Raw genomic sequence first — 12,086 nt, 5'->3', positions numbered from 1 at the left:
ATCAACATTTCGGAGTATTTCATTATACATTATCCAAACTATATGCAATTGCTTTTTGTTCAAATAAATAAATCTCAAAATAAAATCGTTCCAAACAACCTATGCATCAACAAAATCATGCAATAAATATCAACAAACGCTGTAAATCTTCTATCAATGTTTGTTTAAATTTAACGGTTAGTTTAATCGACGAAACATAAAGCTATAGTCATCGATGTAAACAAGTGTCAAAAAAGGAGACACTTTTCGGCAAGTCATGTTTATGGAGTTCCACTGCCGAGTTGATAGGTTACATTCAGAACGTAGATAATCTTTGATCAATTTAAGCTTCGCCCGATTTGCGGTCTGTGCCATTTTTACTTTAGTGCCAACCAGACTAGCTGGCTCTTACATTTCAGTACAAAAATGGTTCATCCTGGCCGCGGTGCGAGGGAGGGAGAATAGACCCTTCATTAACACAGACATTATCTAGGAGTATGTGTTCTTATAATGCAACTCAAGCAATAACTGTAAATCATCGTATTCGCAAAAATCAATAGGGCACTGGTGTAATGTAATGTTGGGTGTTTCAATTTTTCGAAAATCAAAGAGAGGTTATCGGTTTTATGTACGGACAGAAGCAACTACTCATGATGGATGTTTTGACGTAGAACTACATCTTTCAGGAAGGGTTTTTATGGAATAAAGTTAACGTTAATAACTATTTTCACTGTGAACGAATTCTCATGTTTTTCATACCAATCGAATCGAAAATTCTCTAAGATTTGTTTGATATTCTATACATTACAATTCGCTAATCTCTAAACGGTTTAAAATCATGAAAACTGGAAGAATTTCCTTTTTTCCATATATATATTTGTTCTGCCGAATTGTGAGCTAGGGTATTTCAAATGCTTATAACTCGAAGATTTCTTAATCGGAAAGATGTTTGCATCAATTGACAAGGAATATTTCTCCGCGTCTATCACAATTAATAAAATGTTATTTTTCATGAGAAGAACAATTGAATAACTGTAAAATGTCAAGCGTTATCTAAACGCCCTAACTGCCAAGTTTTTATTGGCCCGATTTACGGTTTCCCCAACAAAGACTTCAAAATCGATTTACCTGTGGAAATCCGCTTTGCAATTATACATGCAAGTCGGGGATATTTTTGTTCCTACCGAGCTGTGTTTCCCTAACAAGGACTTCTAAATTAATGCGTCTGGGGGAATCCGCTTTGCAAATATACATGCAAGTCGGGGGTATTTTTTGGTGTTGAGTACTTTGTACTCGCTTGTCGTTGTGCAGACCGGAATATGTTTCCCTAAAACGTACTTTTAAACTGAGAAGTTTGGGAAAATCGTCATTTCGAATACTAGAGGTGAATGAATTTTTGCGGTTCGAAAACTACGTAAACATGAGATGTGCAATAATTTCAGAGGGAAATCTTCTATACATATAAAAACGGATTTCTGTCTGTCTGTCTGATTCTTATGGACTCGGAAACTACTGAACCGATCAACATGAAAATTGGTATATAGGGGTTTTTGAGACCGGGAAAGGTTTTCGTGATAGTTTGAGACCCCTCCCCCCTTTCTAAGGGGGGCTCCCATACAAATTAAACACAAATTTCTACATTACTCGGGAATTAATCAAGCAAATGAAACGAAATTTGGCATATGGAGGTTTTAGGGTGTAATAAATGGTTTTATGGTGGTTAGACTCTCTACCCCCCTCTCTAAGGGGGAGCTGCCATACAAATGATACACAAATTTCTGCATAATTCGAAAACTAATCAAACAAATGCGCCAATTTCCTCAATACGTTGAAGTTGGTAATAGACAAGGCTTGGATACCGAATTCAAGCTACTCAAAACGAATTTTATGAGGAGAAAAATCAAGAGGCTCAGATATAACTTGGTCCCAGCTGTTGGATGTCAAAAGGCGTGATCGAAATATTTGTATCCATTGCTAAGTCAGACACTTTTTGATAATTTCACATTAATCAGAGTGTTGAGCGAATATTTTCGCTTTACAATGTCAACAAAACAAAGCTCAGGAATCGGTTGACTCTTACAATGATGGAAAGCGAAGAATTACGTATTGGCTCAAGAAGGAGCATCAAAGATGAAATTAATAGGAAGTTTAAAGGCAAAGTTCAGCAAAACCATGTATAAACATCATACAATTTAGAGGGCTATTTACTTTTTTATGATTTCTTTTGTTGTATTGATACCACATTAACAACCCATGAATAAGAAAAATATATTCCAAATTAAAATGAACTTTTATTTTCATTTTTTCCGTTAGTTCTTTGATACAGGTTTTTCATACAGATTTTTTTGCCAAAATTGCAGATATATGGATTTTTCAGAAAATTTTACAGAATTTCATGTGGCAACCCTGCTTGCAACCTTAGCAGCCTCTTCAGGGCCACTTCCGTCTGTCGCGTCTGATACCACATTCTTCAGCGTCACATATTTCTCCTCAAAATATTTTTTTATGTATTGTTGTTATCCGCACGGTGAAATTTGAAATGATGACAGATATATTTTCTTCGCGGTTGCCAGGAATGATAATCGCCAATGTTTCCAATACCATGTAGAAAAATGTATCAATCGTTGGCAGGGATGTGTATTGCATCTGACATTTAATTTACAAACTGTTGGTAATATGTACATTCTACTAATGTTCGCATTACCAAAGATTTGGTAGTTTATTTTGTTTATTTATCAAGGAAATTCTGAGTGTGTAAAGCCTATGGTGTGTAGAAAACCGGTGGATCAACTCGCCAAACCCTACCAGCGGTCATATTGAAAGTCTACTGTACTCTAAAGTATTGTTTGTGAACTTTTAAAATTCCGAAAAATCCGAGATCAATCTGAAGATAACTGTGTATTACTAAATTGTTCCTAAAGGCGGTGGAAATCAGTTAGGGTTCTTTATATATATTTTTTTTTGAGAAATATCCCCAAATTTGATATTCCGTTTAAGATGAAGATGAATATTTAATTTTGAATATATGAATCTCTGCAGTTTGTTATTGAAGTCATCGGTGAAAAACGTTGAAACAATTTTTAGGACATCATCAAGGGAGGGAGCTACTGAAGCAGATAAGGATCGCTCTATGGTAAGTGCTGCAGCAACATTAGCTATATTAGAAACTTAGTTCAAAATCGTAGACGAACAACAGAAAAAAAAAAAGGATAAAAGGATCAAGAATTGAAACCAGGGAAAGAGTTGAAGAAAAGAGACACAGAGGCATTTGAAAGAGAAATGAAACATTGAAGGAAACAAAAGATAAAAAAAAGTTACGAGAGTCTGTTCCAGTGCGAAAACAAAGCTATTCCAATGGCTATGTGGAAAGTTTGTGAAAACATGAACTGGGCCGCTAGTGTAAAATAAAATGATCGTTTTACAATTTTTCCGTTCACATATTTTGGTAGTGTTAGGTGTCATATAACGTAAAAGGACGTTCATCAAATTTACTTGTAACGAAGAACATAATCTATTACGAAAATTTCGATGCATTCTAAAATAATATTCGAAGTGGTAAACAAGTGGGTTGCATAATATTAGGCTGTCAAAAAAGTCCTGCGGTATTTCCGCGAGGTGTCGTTGTAAGCGCGTAGTTCTAGTTGTATTCATTGTATCGAGTCATACTATAGCTTGTTGGAAAGGTATTTTTGCGCGCTATAATATAGTCCTTGACAGTGTTTTGTTTGGTTAAGTCGTTCGTGAGTTATAGTGTCGCAAATATGGAGCAAAATAAAGAGAAAATCCGACATATTTTACAGTACTACTATGACAAAGGCAAAAATGCATCTCAAGCTGCCAATAAAATTTGTGCAGTTTATGGACCCGATACAGTTTCCATTTCCACCGCACAAGGATGGTTTCAACGTTTTCGTTCTGGTGTAGAGGTCGTCGAAGATGCGCCACGCTCCGGAAGGCCTGTCGTCGAAAATTGCGACAAAATCGCTGAATTAGCCGAGAAATACCGGCATAGTAGCAGCCGTAGCATCGGCCAAGAGCTGGGGATAAGCATCAAACCGTTATTAACCATTTGAAGAAGCTTGGATTCACAAAGAAGCTCGATGTATGGGTGCAACACACACGTTGACGCAAAAAAAACAGCTTTGAACGTATCGACGCATGTGAATCGCTGCTGAATCGCAACAAAATCGACCCGTTTCTGAAGCGGATGGTGACTGGCGATGAAAAGTGGGTCACTTACGACAACGTGAAGCGCAAACGGTCGTGGTCGAAGCCCGCTGAAGCGGCTCAGAAGGCCAGGAAGGTTCTGCTGTGTGTTTGGTGGGATTGTCAAGGAATAATCTATTATGAGCTGCTTCCCTATGGCCAAACGCTCAATTCGGACCTGTACTGCCAACAACTGGACCGCTTGGTAGCACTCATGAAGAAGAGGCCATCTTTGATACACAGAGGCCGCATTGTCTTCCATCAGGACAACGCCAGGCCACACACTTCTTTGGTGACGCGCCAGAAGCTCCGGGAGCTCGGATGGGAGGTTCTTTTGCATCCGCCGTATAGTCCGGACCTTGCACCAAGTGACTACCACCTGTTTTTGTCCATGGCGAACGAGCTAGGTAGTCAGAAGTTAGCCACAAAAGAGGCCTGTGAAAATTGGCTATCCAAGTTTTTTTGCCAATAAGGAAGCGAGCTTCTATAACAGGGGTATTATGAAGTTGGCATCTCGTTGGGAACAAGTCATCGAGCAAAACGGCGCATATTTGACTTAAAACAGATGATTGTAACTAATTCGATGAACAAATGAAAATTCAAAAAAAAAGAAACAGTTCGGGTTTAGCAGCGGTGAAAGACAGACGTGTCCGTTCGCGCTCTGTTATTTTTTTCAATTATTGTGCTTCTGTTCTCTTTGTTTAGTTTTTTAGTGATACGAGAAAGTGTGATATCAATTCCAAATGAATCATCTGGAGTTTGCTGGAATTCCCGGAACGAATAAAATGGATTCAGTTATCCACTTTTTGAACACTTTTATTTTGTTGACGAGACGCTGAACATGAATAGACATGCTTTTGCTTCGTCCGTTTTTGCAAAGTTAAATTTGTGTTCGCAGTTGTGTGTGTTTCAAAATATACAGTACTGTGGTGGCGAAATTTCTAGAATATTATAGTGTATCAGTTAATTTTAATTTAATTTTATCATTTTGAAAATGCCCACGTAAGGTCGTGTTTATTTTCGTTGCTCATTTCATTTAACGATGCCCACTATAAGTGTGAGTGTGTGAGTGAGGTGCAGAAAACTCTCGGTGGCTGCCAGAAGAGCGGTCGAATTGTATTTGATTCCTTCAGTGATTTTATCACCATTACGTGATTTTTAAATTCAAATGTGAAATAAAAATATAGTCGCTGGGCGCAATGAGGATCGTGATGGTGAAAAAAATGTTACGATCACAAACCATATCTGTCTTCCCCCATTTTCAACTTACGAACCATGCTTTGATTCCATGTGTGTTTGTGTTCCTTGATTTCAACCTAATGAAGAGTGTGCAGTGTGTGCAGTAATGATATTATCGCAAGTAATGGGATCGTGCATATCAAGATTATTTATTTTAGGCTTTTTCCTTTCAATATACTTTTTTATATTAGTGGAGCTGAGCAGCCGTTCAGACCAGACGACCTTGTTGTACTCTGTCTTCTTTTCGCGATTGTCAATGTTTATTCAACATTATATTTGCTTTGAGAAGATCATGATAAAAATATTCCCTGCCTTGTGGATTCGTAATTTAGTGAAATTTATTTAGGCTCGCTTGATAATTATCGAAAATGTGAATTGTAGTGAACGGTGTAAAATTTTCATTCCCGCATATGTAGTAGTTCGGCCGCGTTCGTTGCGTTGCTCTAGCTCGCAGATGTGTATGGAATTATGTTTTATACTAGTGAATGTGAATACATCTGTTACGTAGTAGAGCAATGTTGCCTAGCAGAGAATCTAATTGGATTCCGATTCTTGCGCGAGTGATGTTGATGTATTGGTATATGTCTATTCAGAGAGCGTAAATGAAACGGGCTTGAGTGATTCGCAGATTTTAAAAACAGGAAGTGGGTTATATCTATGGTATAACCGCAAGGGTGACGTAGGACTCTCGTTGATATAGAGATCATTTGTATGAAGTTGAATCTGAATTCATTCTGAATGAATGAATATTTGGAGAACTTCGAAAACGAGAGCGTTACGTTGGAGGCACAAGGTTTTATGCATCCAATATTGGATACGGAAATATCCTACTGATGGGGAAGAATAATCTTCAGAAGCTATCCTGTTGTGTGTGATTGAATCGAGAGAAGGTGTGGTTTACGATAGCAATTTGGAAGGCAAACTAGAGGGGAATGAACTCTCTGAGCTCGGAACTTTCGGCGACTGAGCAATAATCGATTGCGGGCGCATACAATATTGGATACGGAAATATCCTACTGATGGGGAAGAAAGAATAAAGAGCTTCACCGCAACAGCGACAACATGCTCCAATCGCTGTTCAATTAGAACTGAGTGGATTTCCGAGCGCCGCTCGCTTATATACCGATTGGTGATTTCAATAGCCTTTGAAAGCAATTTTAAGACTATTGAAACAAGTTTTTGGATCAAAAAGTAACAAGTATATAACGCGTAGACATTTTATCTTTCGAATGAAGTGTTTATCATACCATTTCGTTCAGTTGTTTAGGAGCTATTAACGTTCAAAATCTCGGTCTCCGGCGTAACGCTTTCGTTTTCGAAACTTTGATTTTACCCCCCGATATAGAAATGAAAGACGTAGTCCTACGTCAAAACACAGTCTGTTTCTATGACTGAATTGAAAAGCATTTTTGTATAATTTTGCCAGCGTGTGGGTTCTTCTTAGCATATACGTTAACTAGTGGTGTGAGTGTACATTTCGTATTTGACCGGTTTCAATGCGTTCGAGTTTGCCGTCTGCTTCTTTGTTATGTGCAAACTGAGAGAAAGAGAAAGTGTCGGTTTCGTAAATTTTCATTTTCTAAGAGCGTGTTTATGTGTAGGGGAGAGTGGTTCTAAAACGACTGTTCAAATTGAAATAATTTAAAGAATTTAGTTGTAGTTTAAATATCGCCAAAGCAATGTAGCGTTGCACCTAAATGACACCGGAAATAATGGAAGTAGCAAGTTTCTATATTATTTTGATAATTGTGAGTGTTTGATCTGTATTTTCAGTTGGTGTGTCTATGTAGATGTTAATGTATTATTCCGCCGTAGCGATTGGAGTTCTTTAAAGGGTACCTGCAAACTATATATCGCGGATACGATTAGTTTGAAGGAGTTCTCTCGGTTACCTTCTCAGGTTTCCCACAAATAACTCTCCGCCGTCGTGATCAAAATTTTAAAATGATTACTCGCGAATGGTAACGGAAAATATGATGTTACATTTTCCACCGTTGTGGTTGGAGTTCGATACAAAGTATTTTATTTTTTTTATTAAATCGTTTATTTTTACAGGCTCAGTTACATAAGTTTAAAGGAGCCGAACTCCTATCTGTATTGTTACAAGTATATATAATCATTTTTCATTAATTCTAGTGTTAATGAAGTAGAGAACCGATTACTCGCGGTTTGCTCGAGTTTAGAAGGGTGACATTTTTTTTCAGGAAAAGGAAGGGATATAAGGATATGTTGACAATGTTCACACTCACATTCGCACTCACATTCATCATACTCAATTCTTAAGCCTATCTTATATCTAACATGTATTTACATTTCACCTTATTCTATTGTTAGTAAGAAGGGATTTAATTTCTCGCGAAGGAAAAGGAAAAGGAAAATATAAGGATATAAGGACAATCACACACGAAGATCGATAGCTTTTAGGAAGACATATATTTGGGACATGTAATCAAGGTCTAACCGAGCCAACACATCTCTCACCGGCACATTGGGCTGCCTTCCTCTAGCCCGAAGAGAGTTTTCTAAATTCGATCTGGCAACAAGATACTCCTCGCACGACCAAACAACGTGTTCGATGTCGTGGTAACCTTGGCCACAAGCACAGATATTGCCATCGGCAAGATTAAAACGAAAGAGTAGCGCGTCTAACGAACAGTGATTGGACATGAGTCGAGAGAAGGTGCGAATAAAGTCCCGACTCAAGTCCAGACTTTTGAACCATGGTTTGAGGCTAACCTTAGGGATAATCGAGTGAAGCCACCGACCCAATTCATCTTCGTTCCACTTACGTTGCCATTTAACGATGGTATTTTTACGGACTAAAGAATAAAATTCATTGACGGCGATTTGACGCTGATATATATCGCCTTCAATTGCACCTACCTTTGCTAATGAGTCAGCCCTCTCATTACCCGGAATTGAGCAATGTGAAGGGACCCAGACAAAGGTAATGACATAACAGCGTCTGGTTAAAGCACTCAAAATTTCTCGTATTCTCTCAAGGAAGTACGGCGAGTGCTTTTCCGGCCTCACTGAACGGATAGCTTCGACAGAGCTAAGACTATCCGTTACAATGTAATAGTGTTCAACAGGTCGTGAGGCGACGCAGTCCAGCGCCCAGTGTATCGCTGCCAATTCAGCAATATACACTGAGCAAGGATTCTGAAGACTGTGTGAGGTGCTAAAAAATTCGTTGAACACTCCAAATCCTGTGGACTCATTCATAGAGGACCCATCAGTAAAGTACATATTATCACAATTGATACGCCCATATTTTGCATTGAAGATCGAAGGAACGATCCCCGATCGATGATAATCTGGAATTCCATGGATTTTCTCCTTCATGAACAGATCAGCATGTACAGAGGAATTGATGTAGTCAGGAAAACAAACACGGTTGGGAATATACGAAGAAGGATCAACCTGCATGGAGATGAATTCATGATATGAAGTCATGAATCCAGAATGAAAATTTAGCCCGATCAGCTGCTCAAAATTTCCGATCACCAATGGGTTCATGACCTTACACCGGATGAAGAACCGAAGAGATAATAAATTGAAGCGATCTTTTAGTGGGAGTAGGCCTGCCAAAACCTCGAGACTCATGGTATGCGTTGAGGGCATACATCCCAACGCGATACGGAGACAAAGATACTGAATTCGCTCGAGTTTAATGAGGTGTGTTTTGGCAGCTGATTGAAAACAGAAACTGCCATACTCCATCACTGAGAGAATAGTTGTTCGATACAACATTATAAGATCTTCTGGATGGGCTCCCCACCAGGTGCCGGTAATTGTACGGAGAAAGTTTATTCTTTGTTGGCATTTTTTACTCAGATACTTAATATGGGCCCCCCAAGTACATTTGGAGTCGAACCAGACCCCAAGATACTTGAATGACATAGCATGAGTGATTGGTTTACCCAAAAGTTGAAGCTTTGGTTTTGCTGGTCTATGCTTCCTAGAAAAAACCACCATCTCTGTTTTCTCCGTGGAGAATTCGATCCCTAGCCCAACGGCCCAGGTTGAAAAATTGTTCAAAGTATCTTGTAAGGGTCCTTGCAGGTCGGATTCTTTTGATCCTACGACAGACACCACTCCATCATCTGCAAGTTGTCTTAAGCTGCAATTTTGTGTAAGGCAATTGTCAATGTCGCTTACATAGAAGTTGTACAAAAGGGGGCTTAAACATGAGCCCTGAGGGAGGCCCATGTAAGAGACCCGACTTACTGCCGAATCTCCATGAGAAAAATTCAAATGTTTCTCACAAAGCAAGTTATATAACATATTATTCAATAGAGGCGGCAGACCCCGAGAGTGTAATTTGTCCGACAAAACCTCTATTGAAACAGAATCAAAGGCCCCCTTTATGTCCAAGAATACTGAAGCCATTTGTTTTTTTTCGGCGTAAGCCATTTGAATTTCTGAAGAAAGCAACGCAAGACAATCATTCGTCCCCTTGCCCCTGCGGAACCCATATTGTGTATCTGAGAGTAAGCCATTCGTTTCAACCCAACGATCAAGGCGAAACAAGATCATTTTCTCCAACAATTTCCGTATACAAGACAGCATTGCTATTGGGCGGTACGAATTGAAGTCGGACGCGGGTTTTCCGGGTTTTTGAATAGCTATAATTCGCACTTGTCTCCAATCATCTGGAACAATATTATGCTCCAGAAACCGATTGAATAAATTCAACAAGCGATGTTTCGCCACATCAGGGAGGTTTTTCAGCAAGTTGAACTTAATTCTATCTGTTCCTGGAGCCGAATTGTTACAAGAAAGGAGAGCAAGAGAGAATTCTACCATCGAAAACTCGGAATCAAGATCGCACCTATCTTGTGGTATATCTCGAACAATTTTTTGCACAGGAACGGAATCGGGACAAACTTTCCGTGCAAATTTAAAAATCCATCGATGTGAATATTCTTCGCTTTCATTCGATGAAGAGCGATTTCTCATGTTTCGAGCCACTTTCCATAAATTTTTCATTGGCGTTTCTCGTGACAAACCTCCCACGAAAGTTCGCCAATAAGCACGCTTTTTCCCTTTGATCAAGTTTTTAAATTGATTTTCAAGGTCCAAATACGTTTGAAAATTCTCAATGGTTCCACGTTTTCGAAAAGCTTTAAATGCGTTCGATTTATCCTGATAAAGCTTGGAACATTGGCTATCCCACCATGGATTGGGAGGCCTTCGACGAATAGTGGAGCCTGGGATGGGTTTCGTTTGAGCGCGAACCGCGCTGTCATAGATCAAACGAGAAATGAAGTTATACTCCTCCAATGGAGGCAAACCATCTCTGGAATTGATGGCTAGATCAATCGCGTCCGCATATTTTTTCCAGTCAATGTGTCTTGTGAGGTCATATGCCATGTTTATAGATTCAGAAGAATTCGACCCAATGGTGATGGAAATTTTGATTGGCAAGTGATCACTACCGTTGGGGTCCTGGATTACATTCCACTTGCAATCTAACGATAGTGAATTCGAGCAAAGCGAGAGGTCAAGAGCACTTGGGTTAGCAGGAGGTTTAGGCACACGTGTTGTTTCCCCAGTGTTCAAAACGGTCATATTGAAGCTGTTACAAAGGTCATATATCAACGATGAACGATTGTCGTCGTACTGTTCCCCCCAGGCAGTTCCGTGAGAGTTGAAGTCTCCCAAGATCAATCGTGGCTCAGGAAGGAGTGAGCACATGTCAACAAGTTGCTTGCGGCTAACCGCAGCTCTCGGAGGCCAATACAAACTGACAATACAGAGGTCTTTGCCTCTGATGTTTGCATGACAAGCAACAGCTTCGATCCCTCCAATAGGTGGAAGTTCAATTCTAAAAAATGGGTGGCACTTATTAATCCCCAATAGTACCCCTCCGTATCTGTCATCGCGGTCCAAGCGTATTATATTAAAATCGTGGAAAGAGAGATCATTTTGAGAAGAGAGCCAGGTTTCGGACAGAGCAAAAACATCACAATTGAATTAATGAATTAGAAATTTGAAAGTATCCAATTTAGGGATAAGACTACGACAATTCCACTGTAAAACAGTGATATCTCCGACCTCTCTATTTAAATTAGACATCAAGAGAGATAATCATTGCAAGAAGGGGCCATGTTTGCATCAATTGCTGCAAAATTGTCTTTAACACTGGAAGCATTGAGATGACAATGGTTCTGATGGAGTCGGAAACGTTAAAACACGTGAAGATTTGATCCACAAGGTCAGTCAACTTTATAAATCCCGATTGGGAAGTTGAACTAGACGGAAAAACAGGGACAGTTGGGGTTTTTGATGTCCCCTCGAGTGCTGGGCCGTTCAAAGGTGAACCATTCCCACGGAATGATACAAAGTAGGCGCGATAAATAATTAATAAGAATGTATTGTCGATTCGATTGGCTGTAAAAGAATTTTCTCGGTTACTTTCTCAGGTTTCCCAAAGTTAAATCTCCACCATCGCAATTAGAGTTCGATGTAGAATACGCGTGTCTTATAATGGAATATATCGCTGCATTTATTGGGTTTGAGTTTTCACGCGTGTTCTGACTCATAAGATCTTTGGAATTTTGTTTCGTCAATTGTTTAATAGTTCCCATAATCATATCACTTACCACAGTGAATCCTGATACTTACCTCTTCCCACTAACAACTATCCCTTCCATGAT

This window comes from Toxorhynchites rutilus, chromosome 1 (genome assembly GCF_029784135.1).
Source record: "Toxorhynchites rutilus septentrionalis strain SRP chromosome 1, ASM2978413v1, whole genome shotgun sequence".
NCBI classification, from domain to species: Eukaryota; Metazoa; Arthropoda; class Insecta; order Diptera; family Culicidae; genus Toxorhynchites; species Toxorhynchites rutilus.
The sequence above is the reverse complement of the archived record's forward strand: the minus strand, read 5'-3'. Positions refer to the sequence as shown.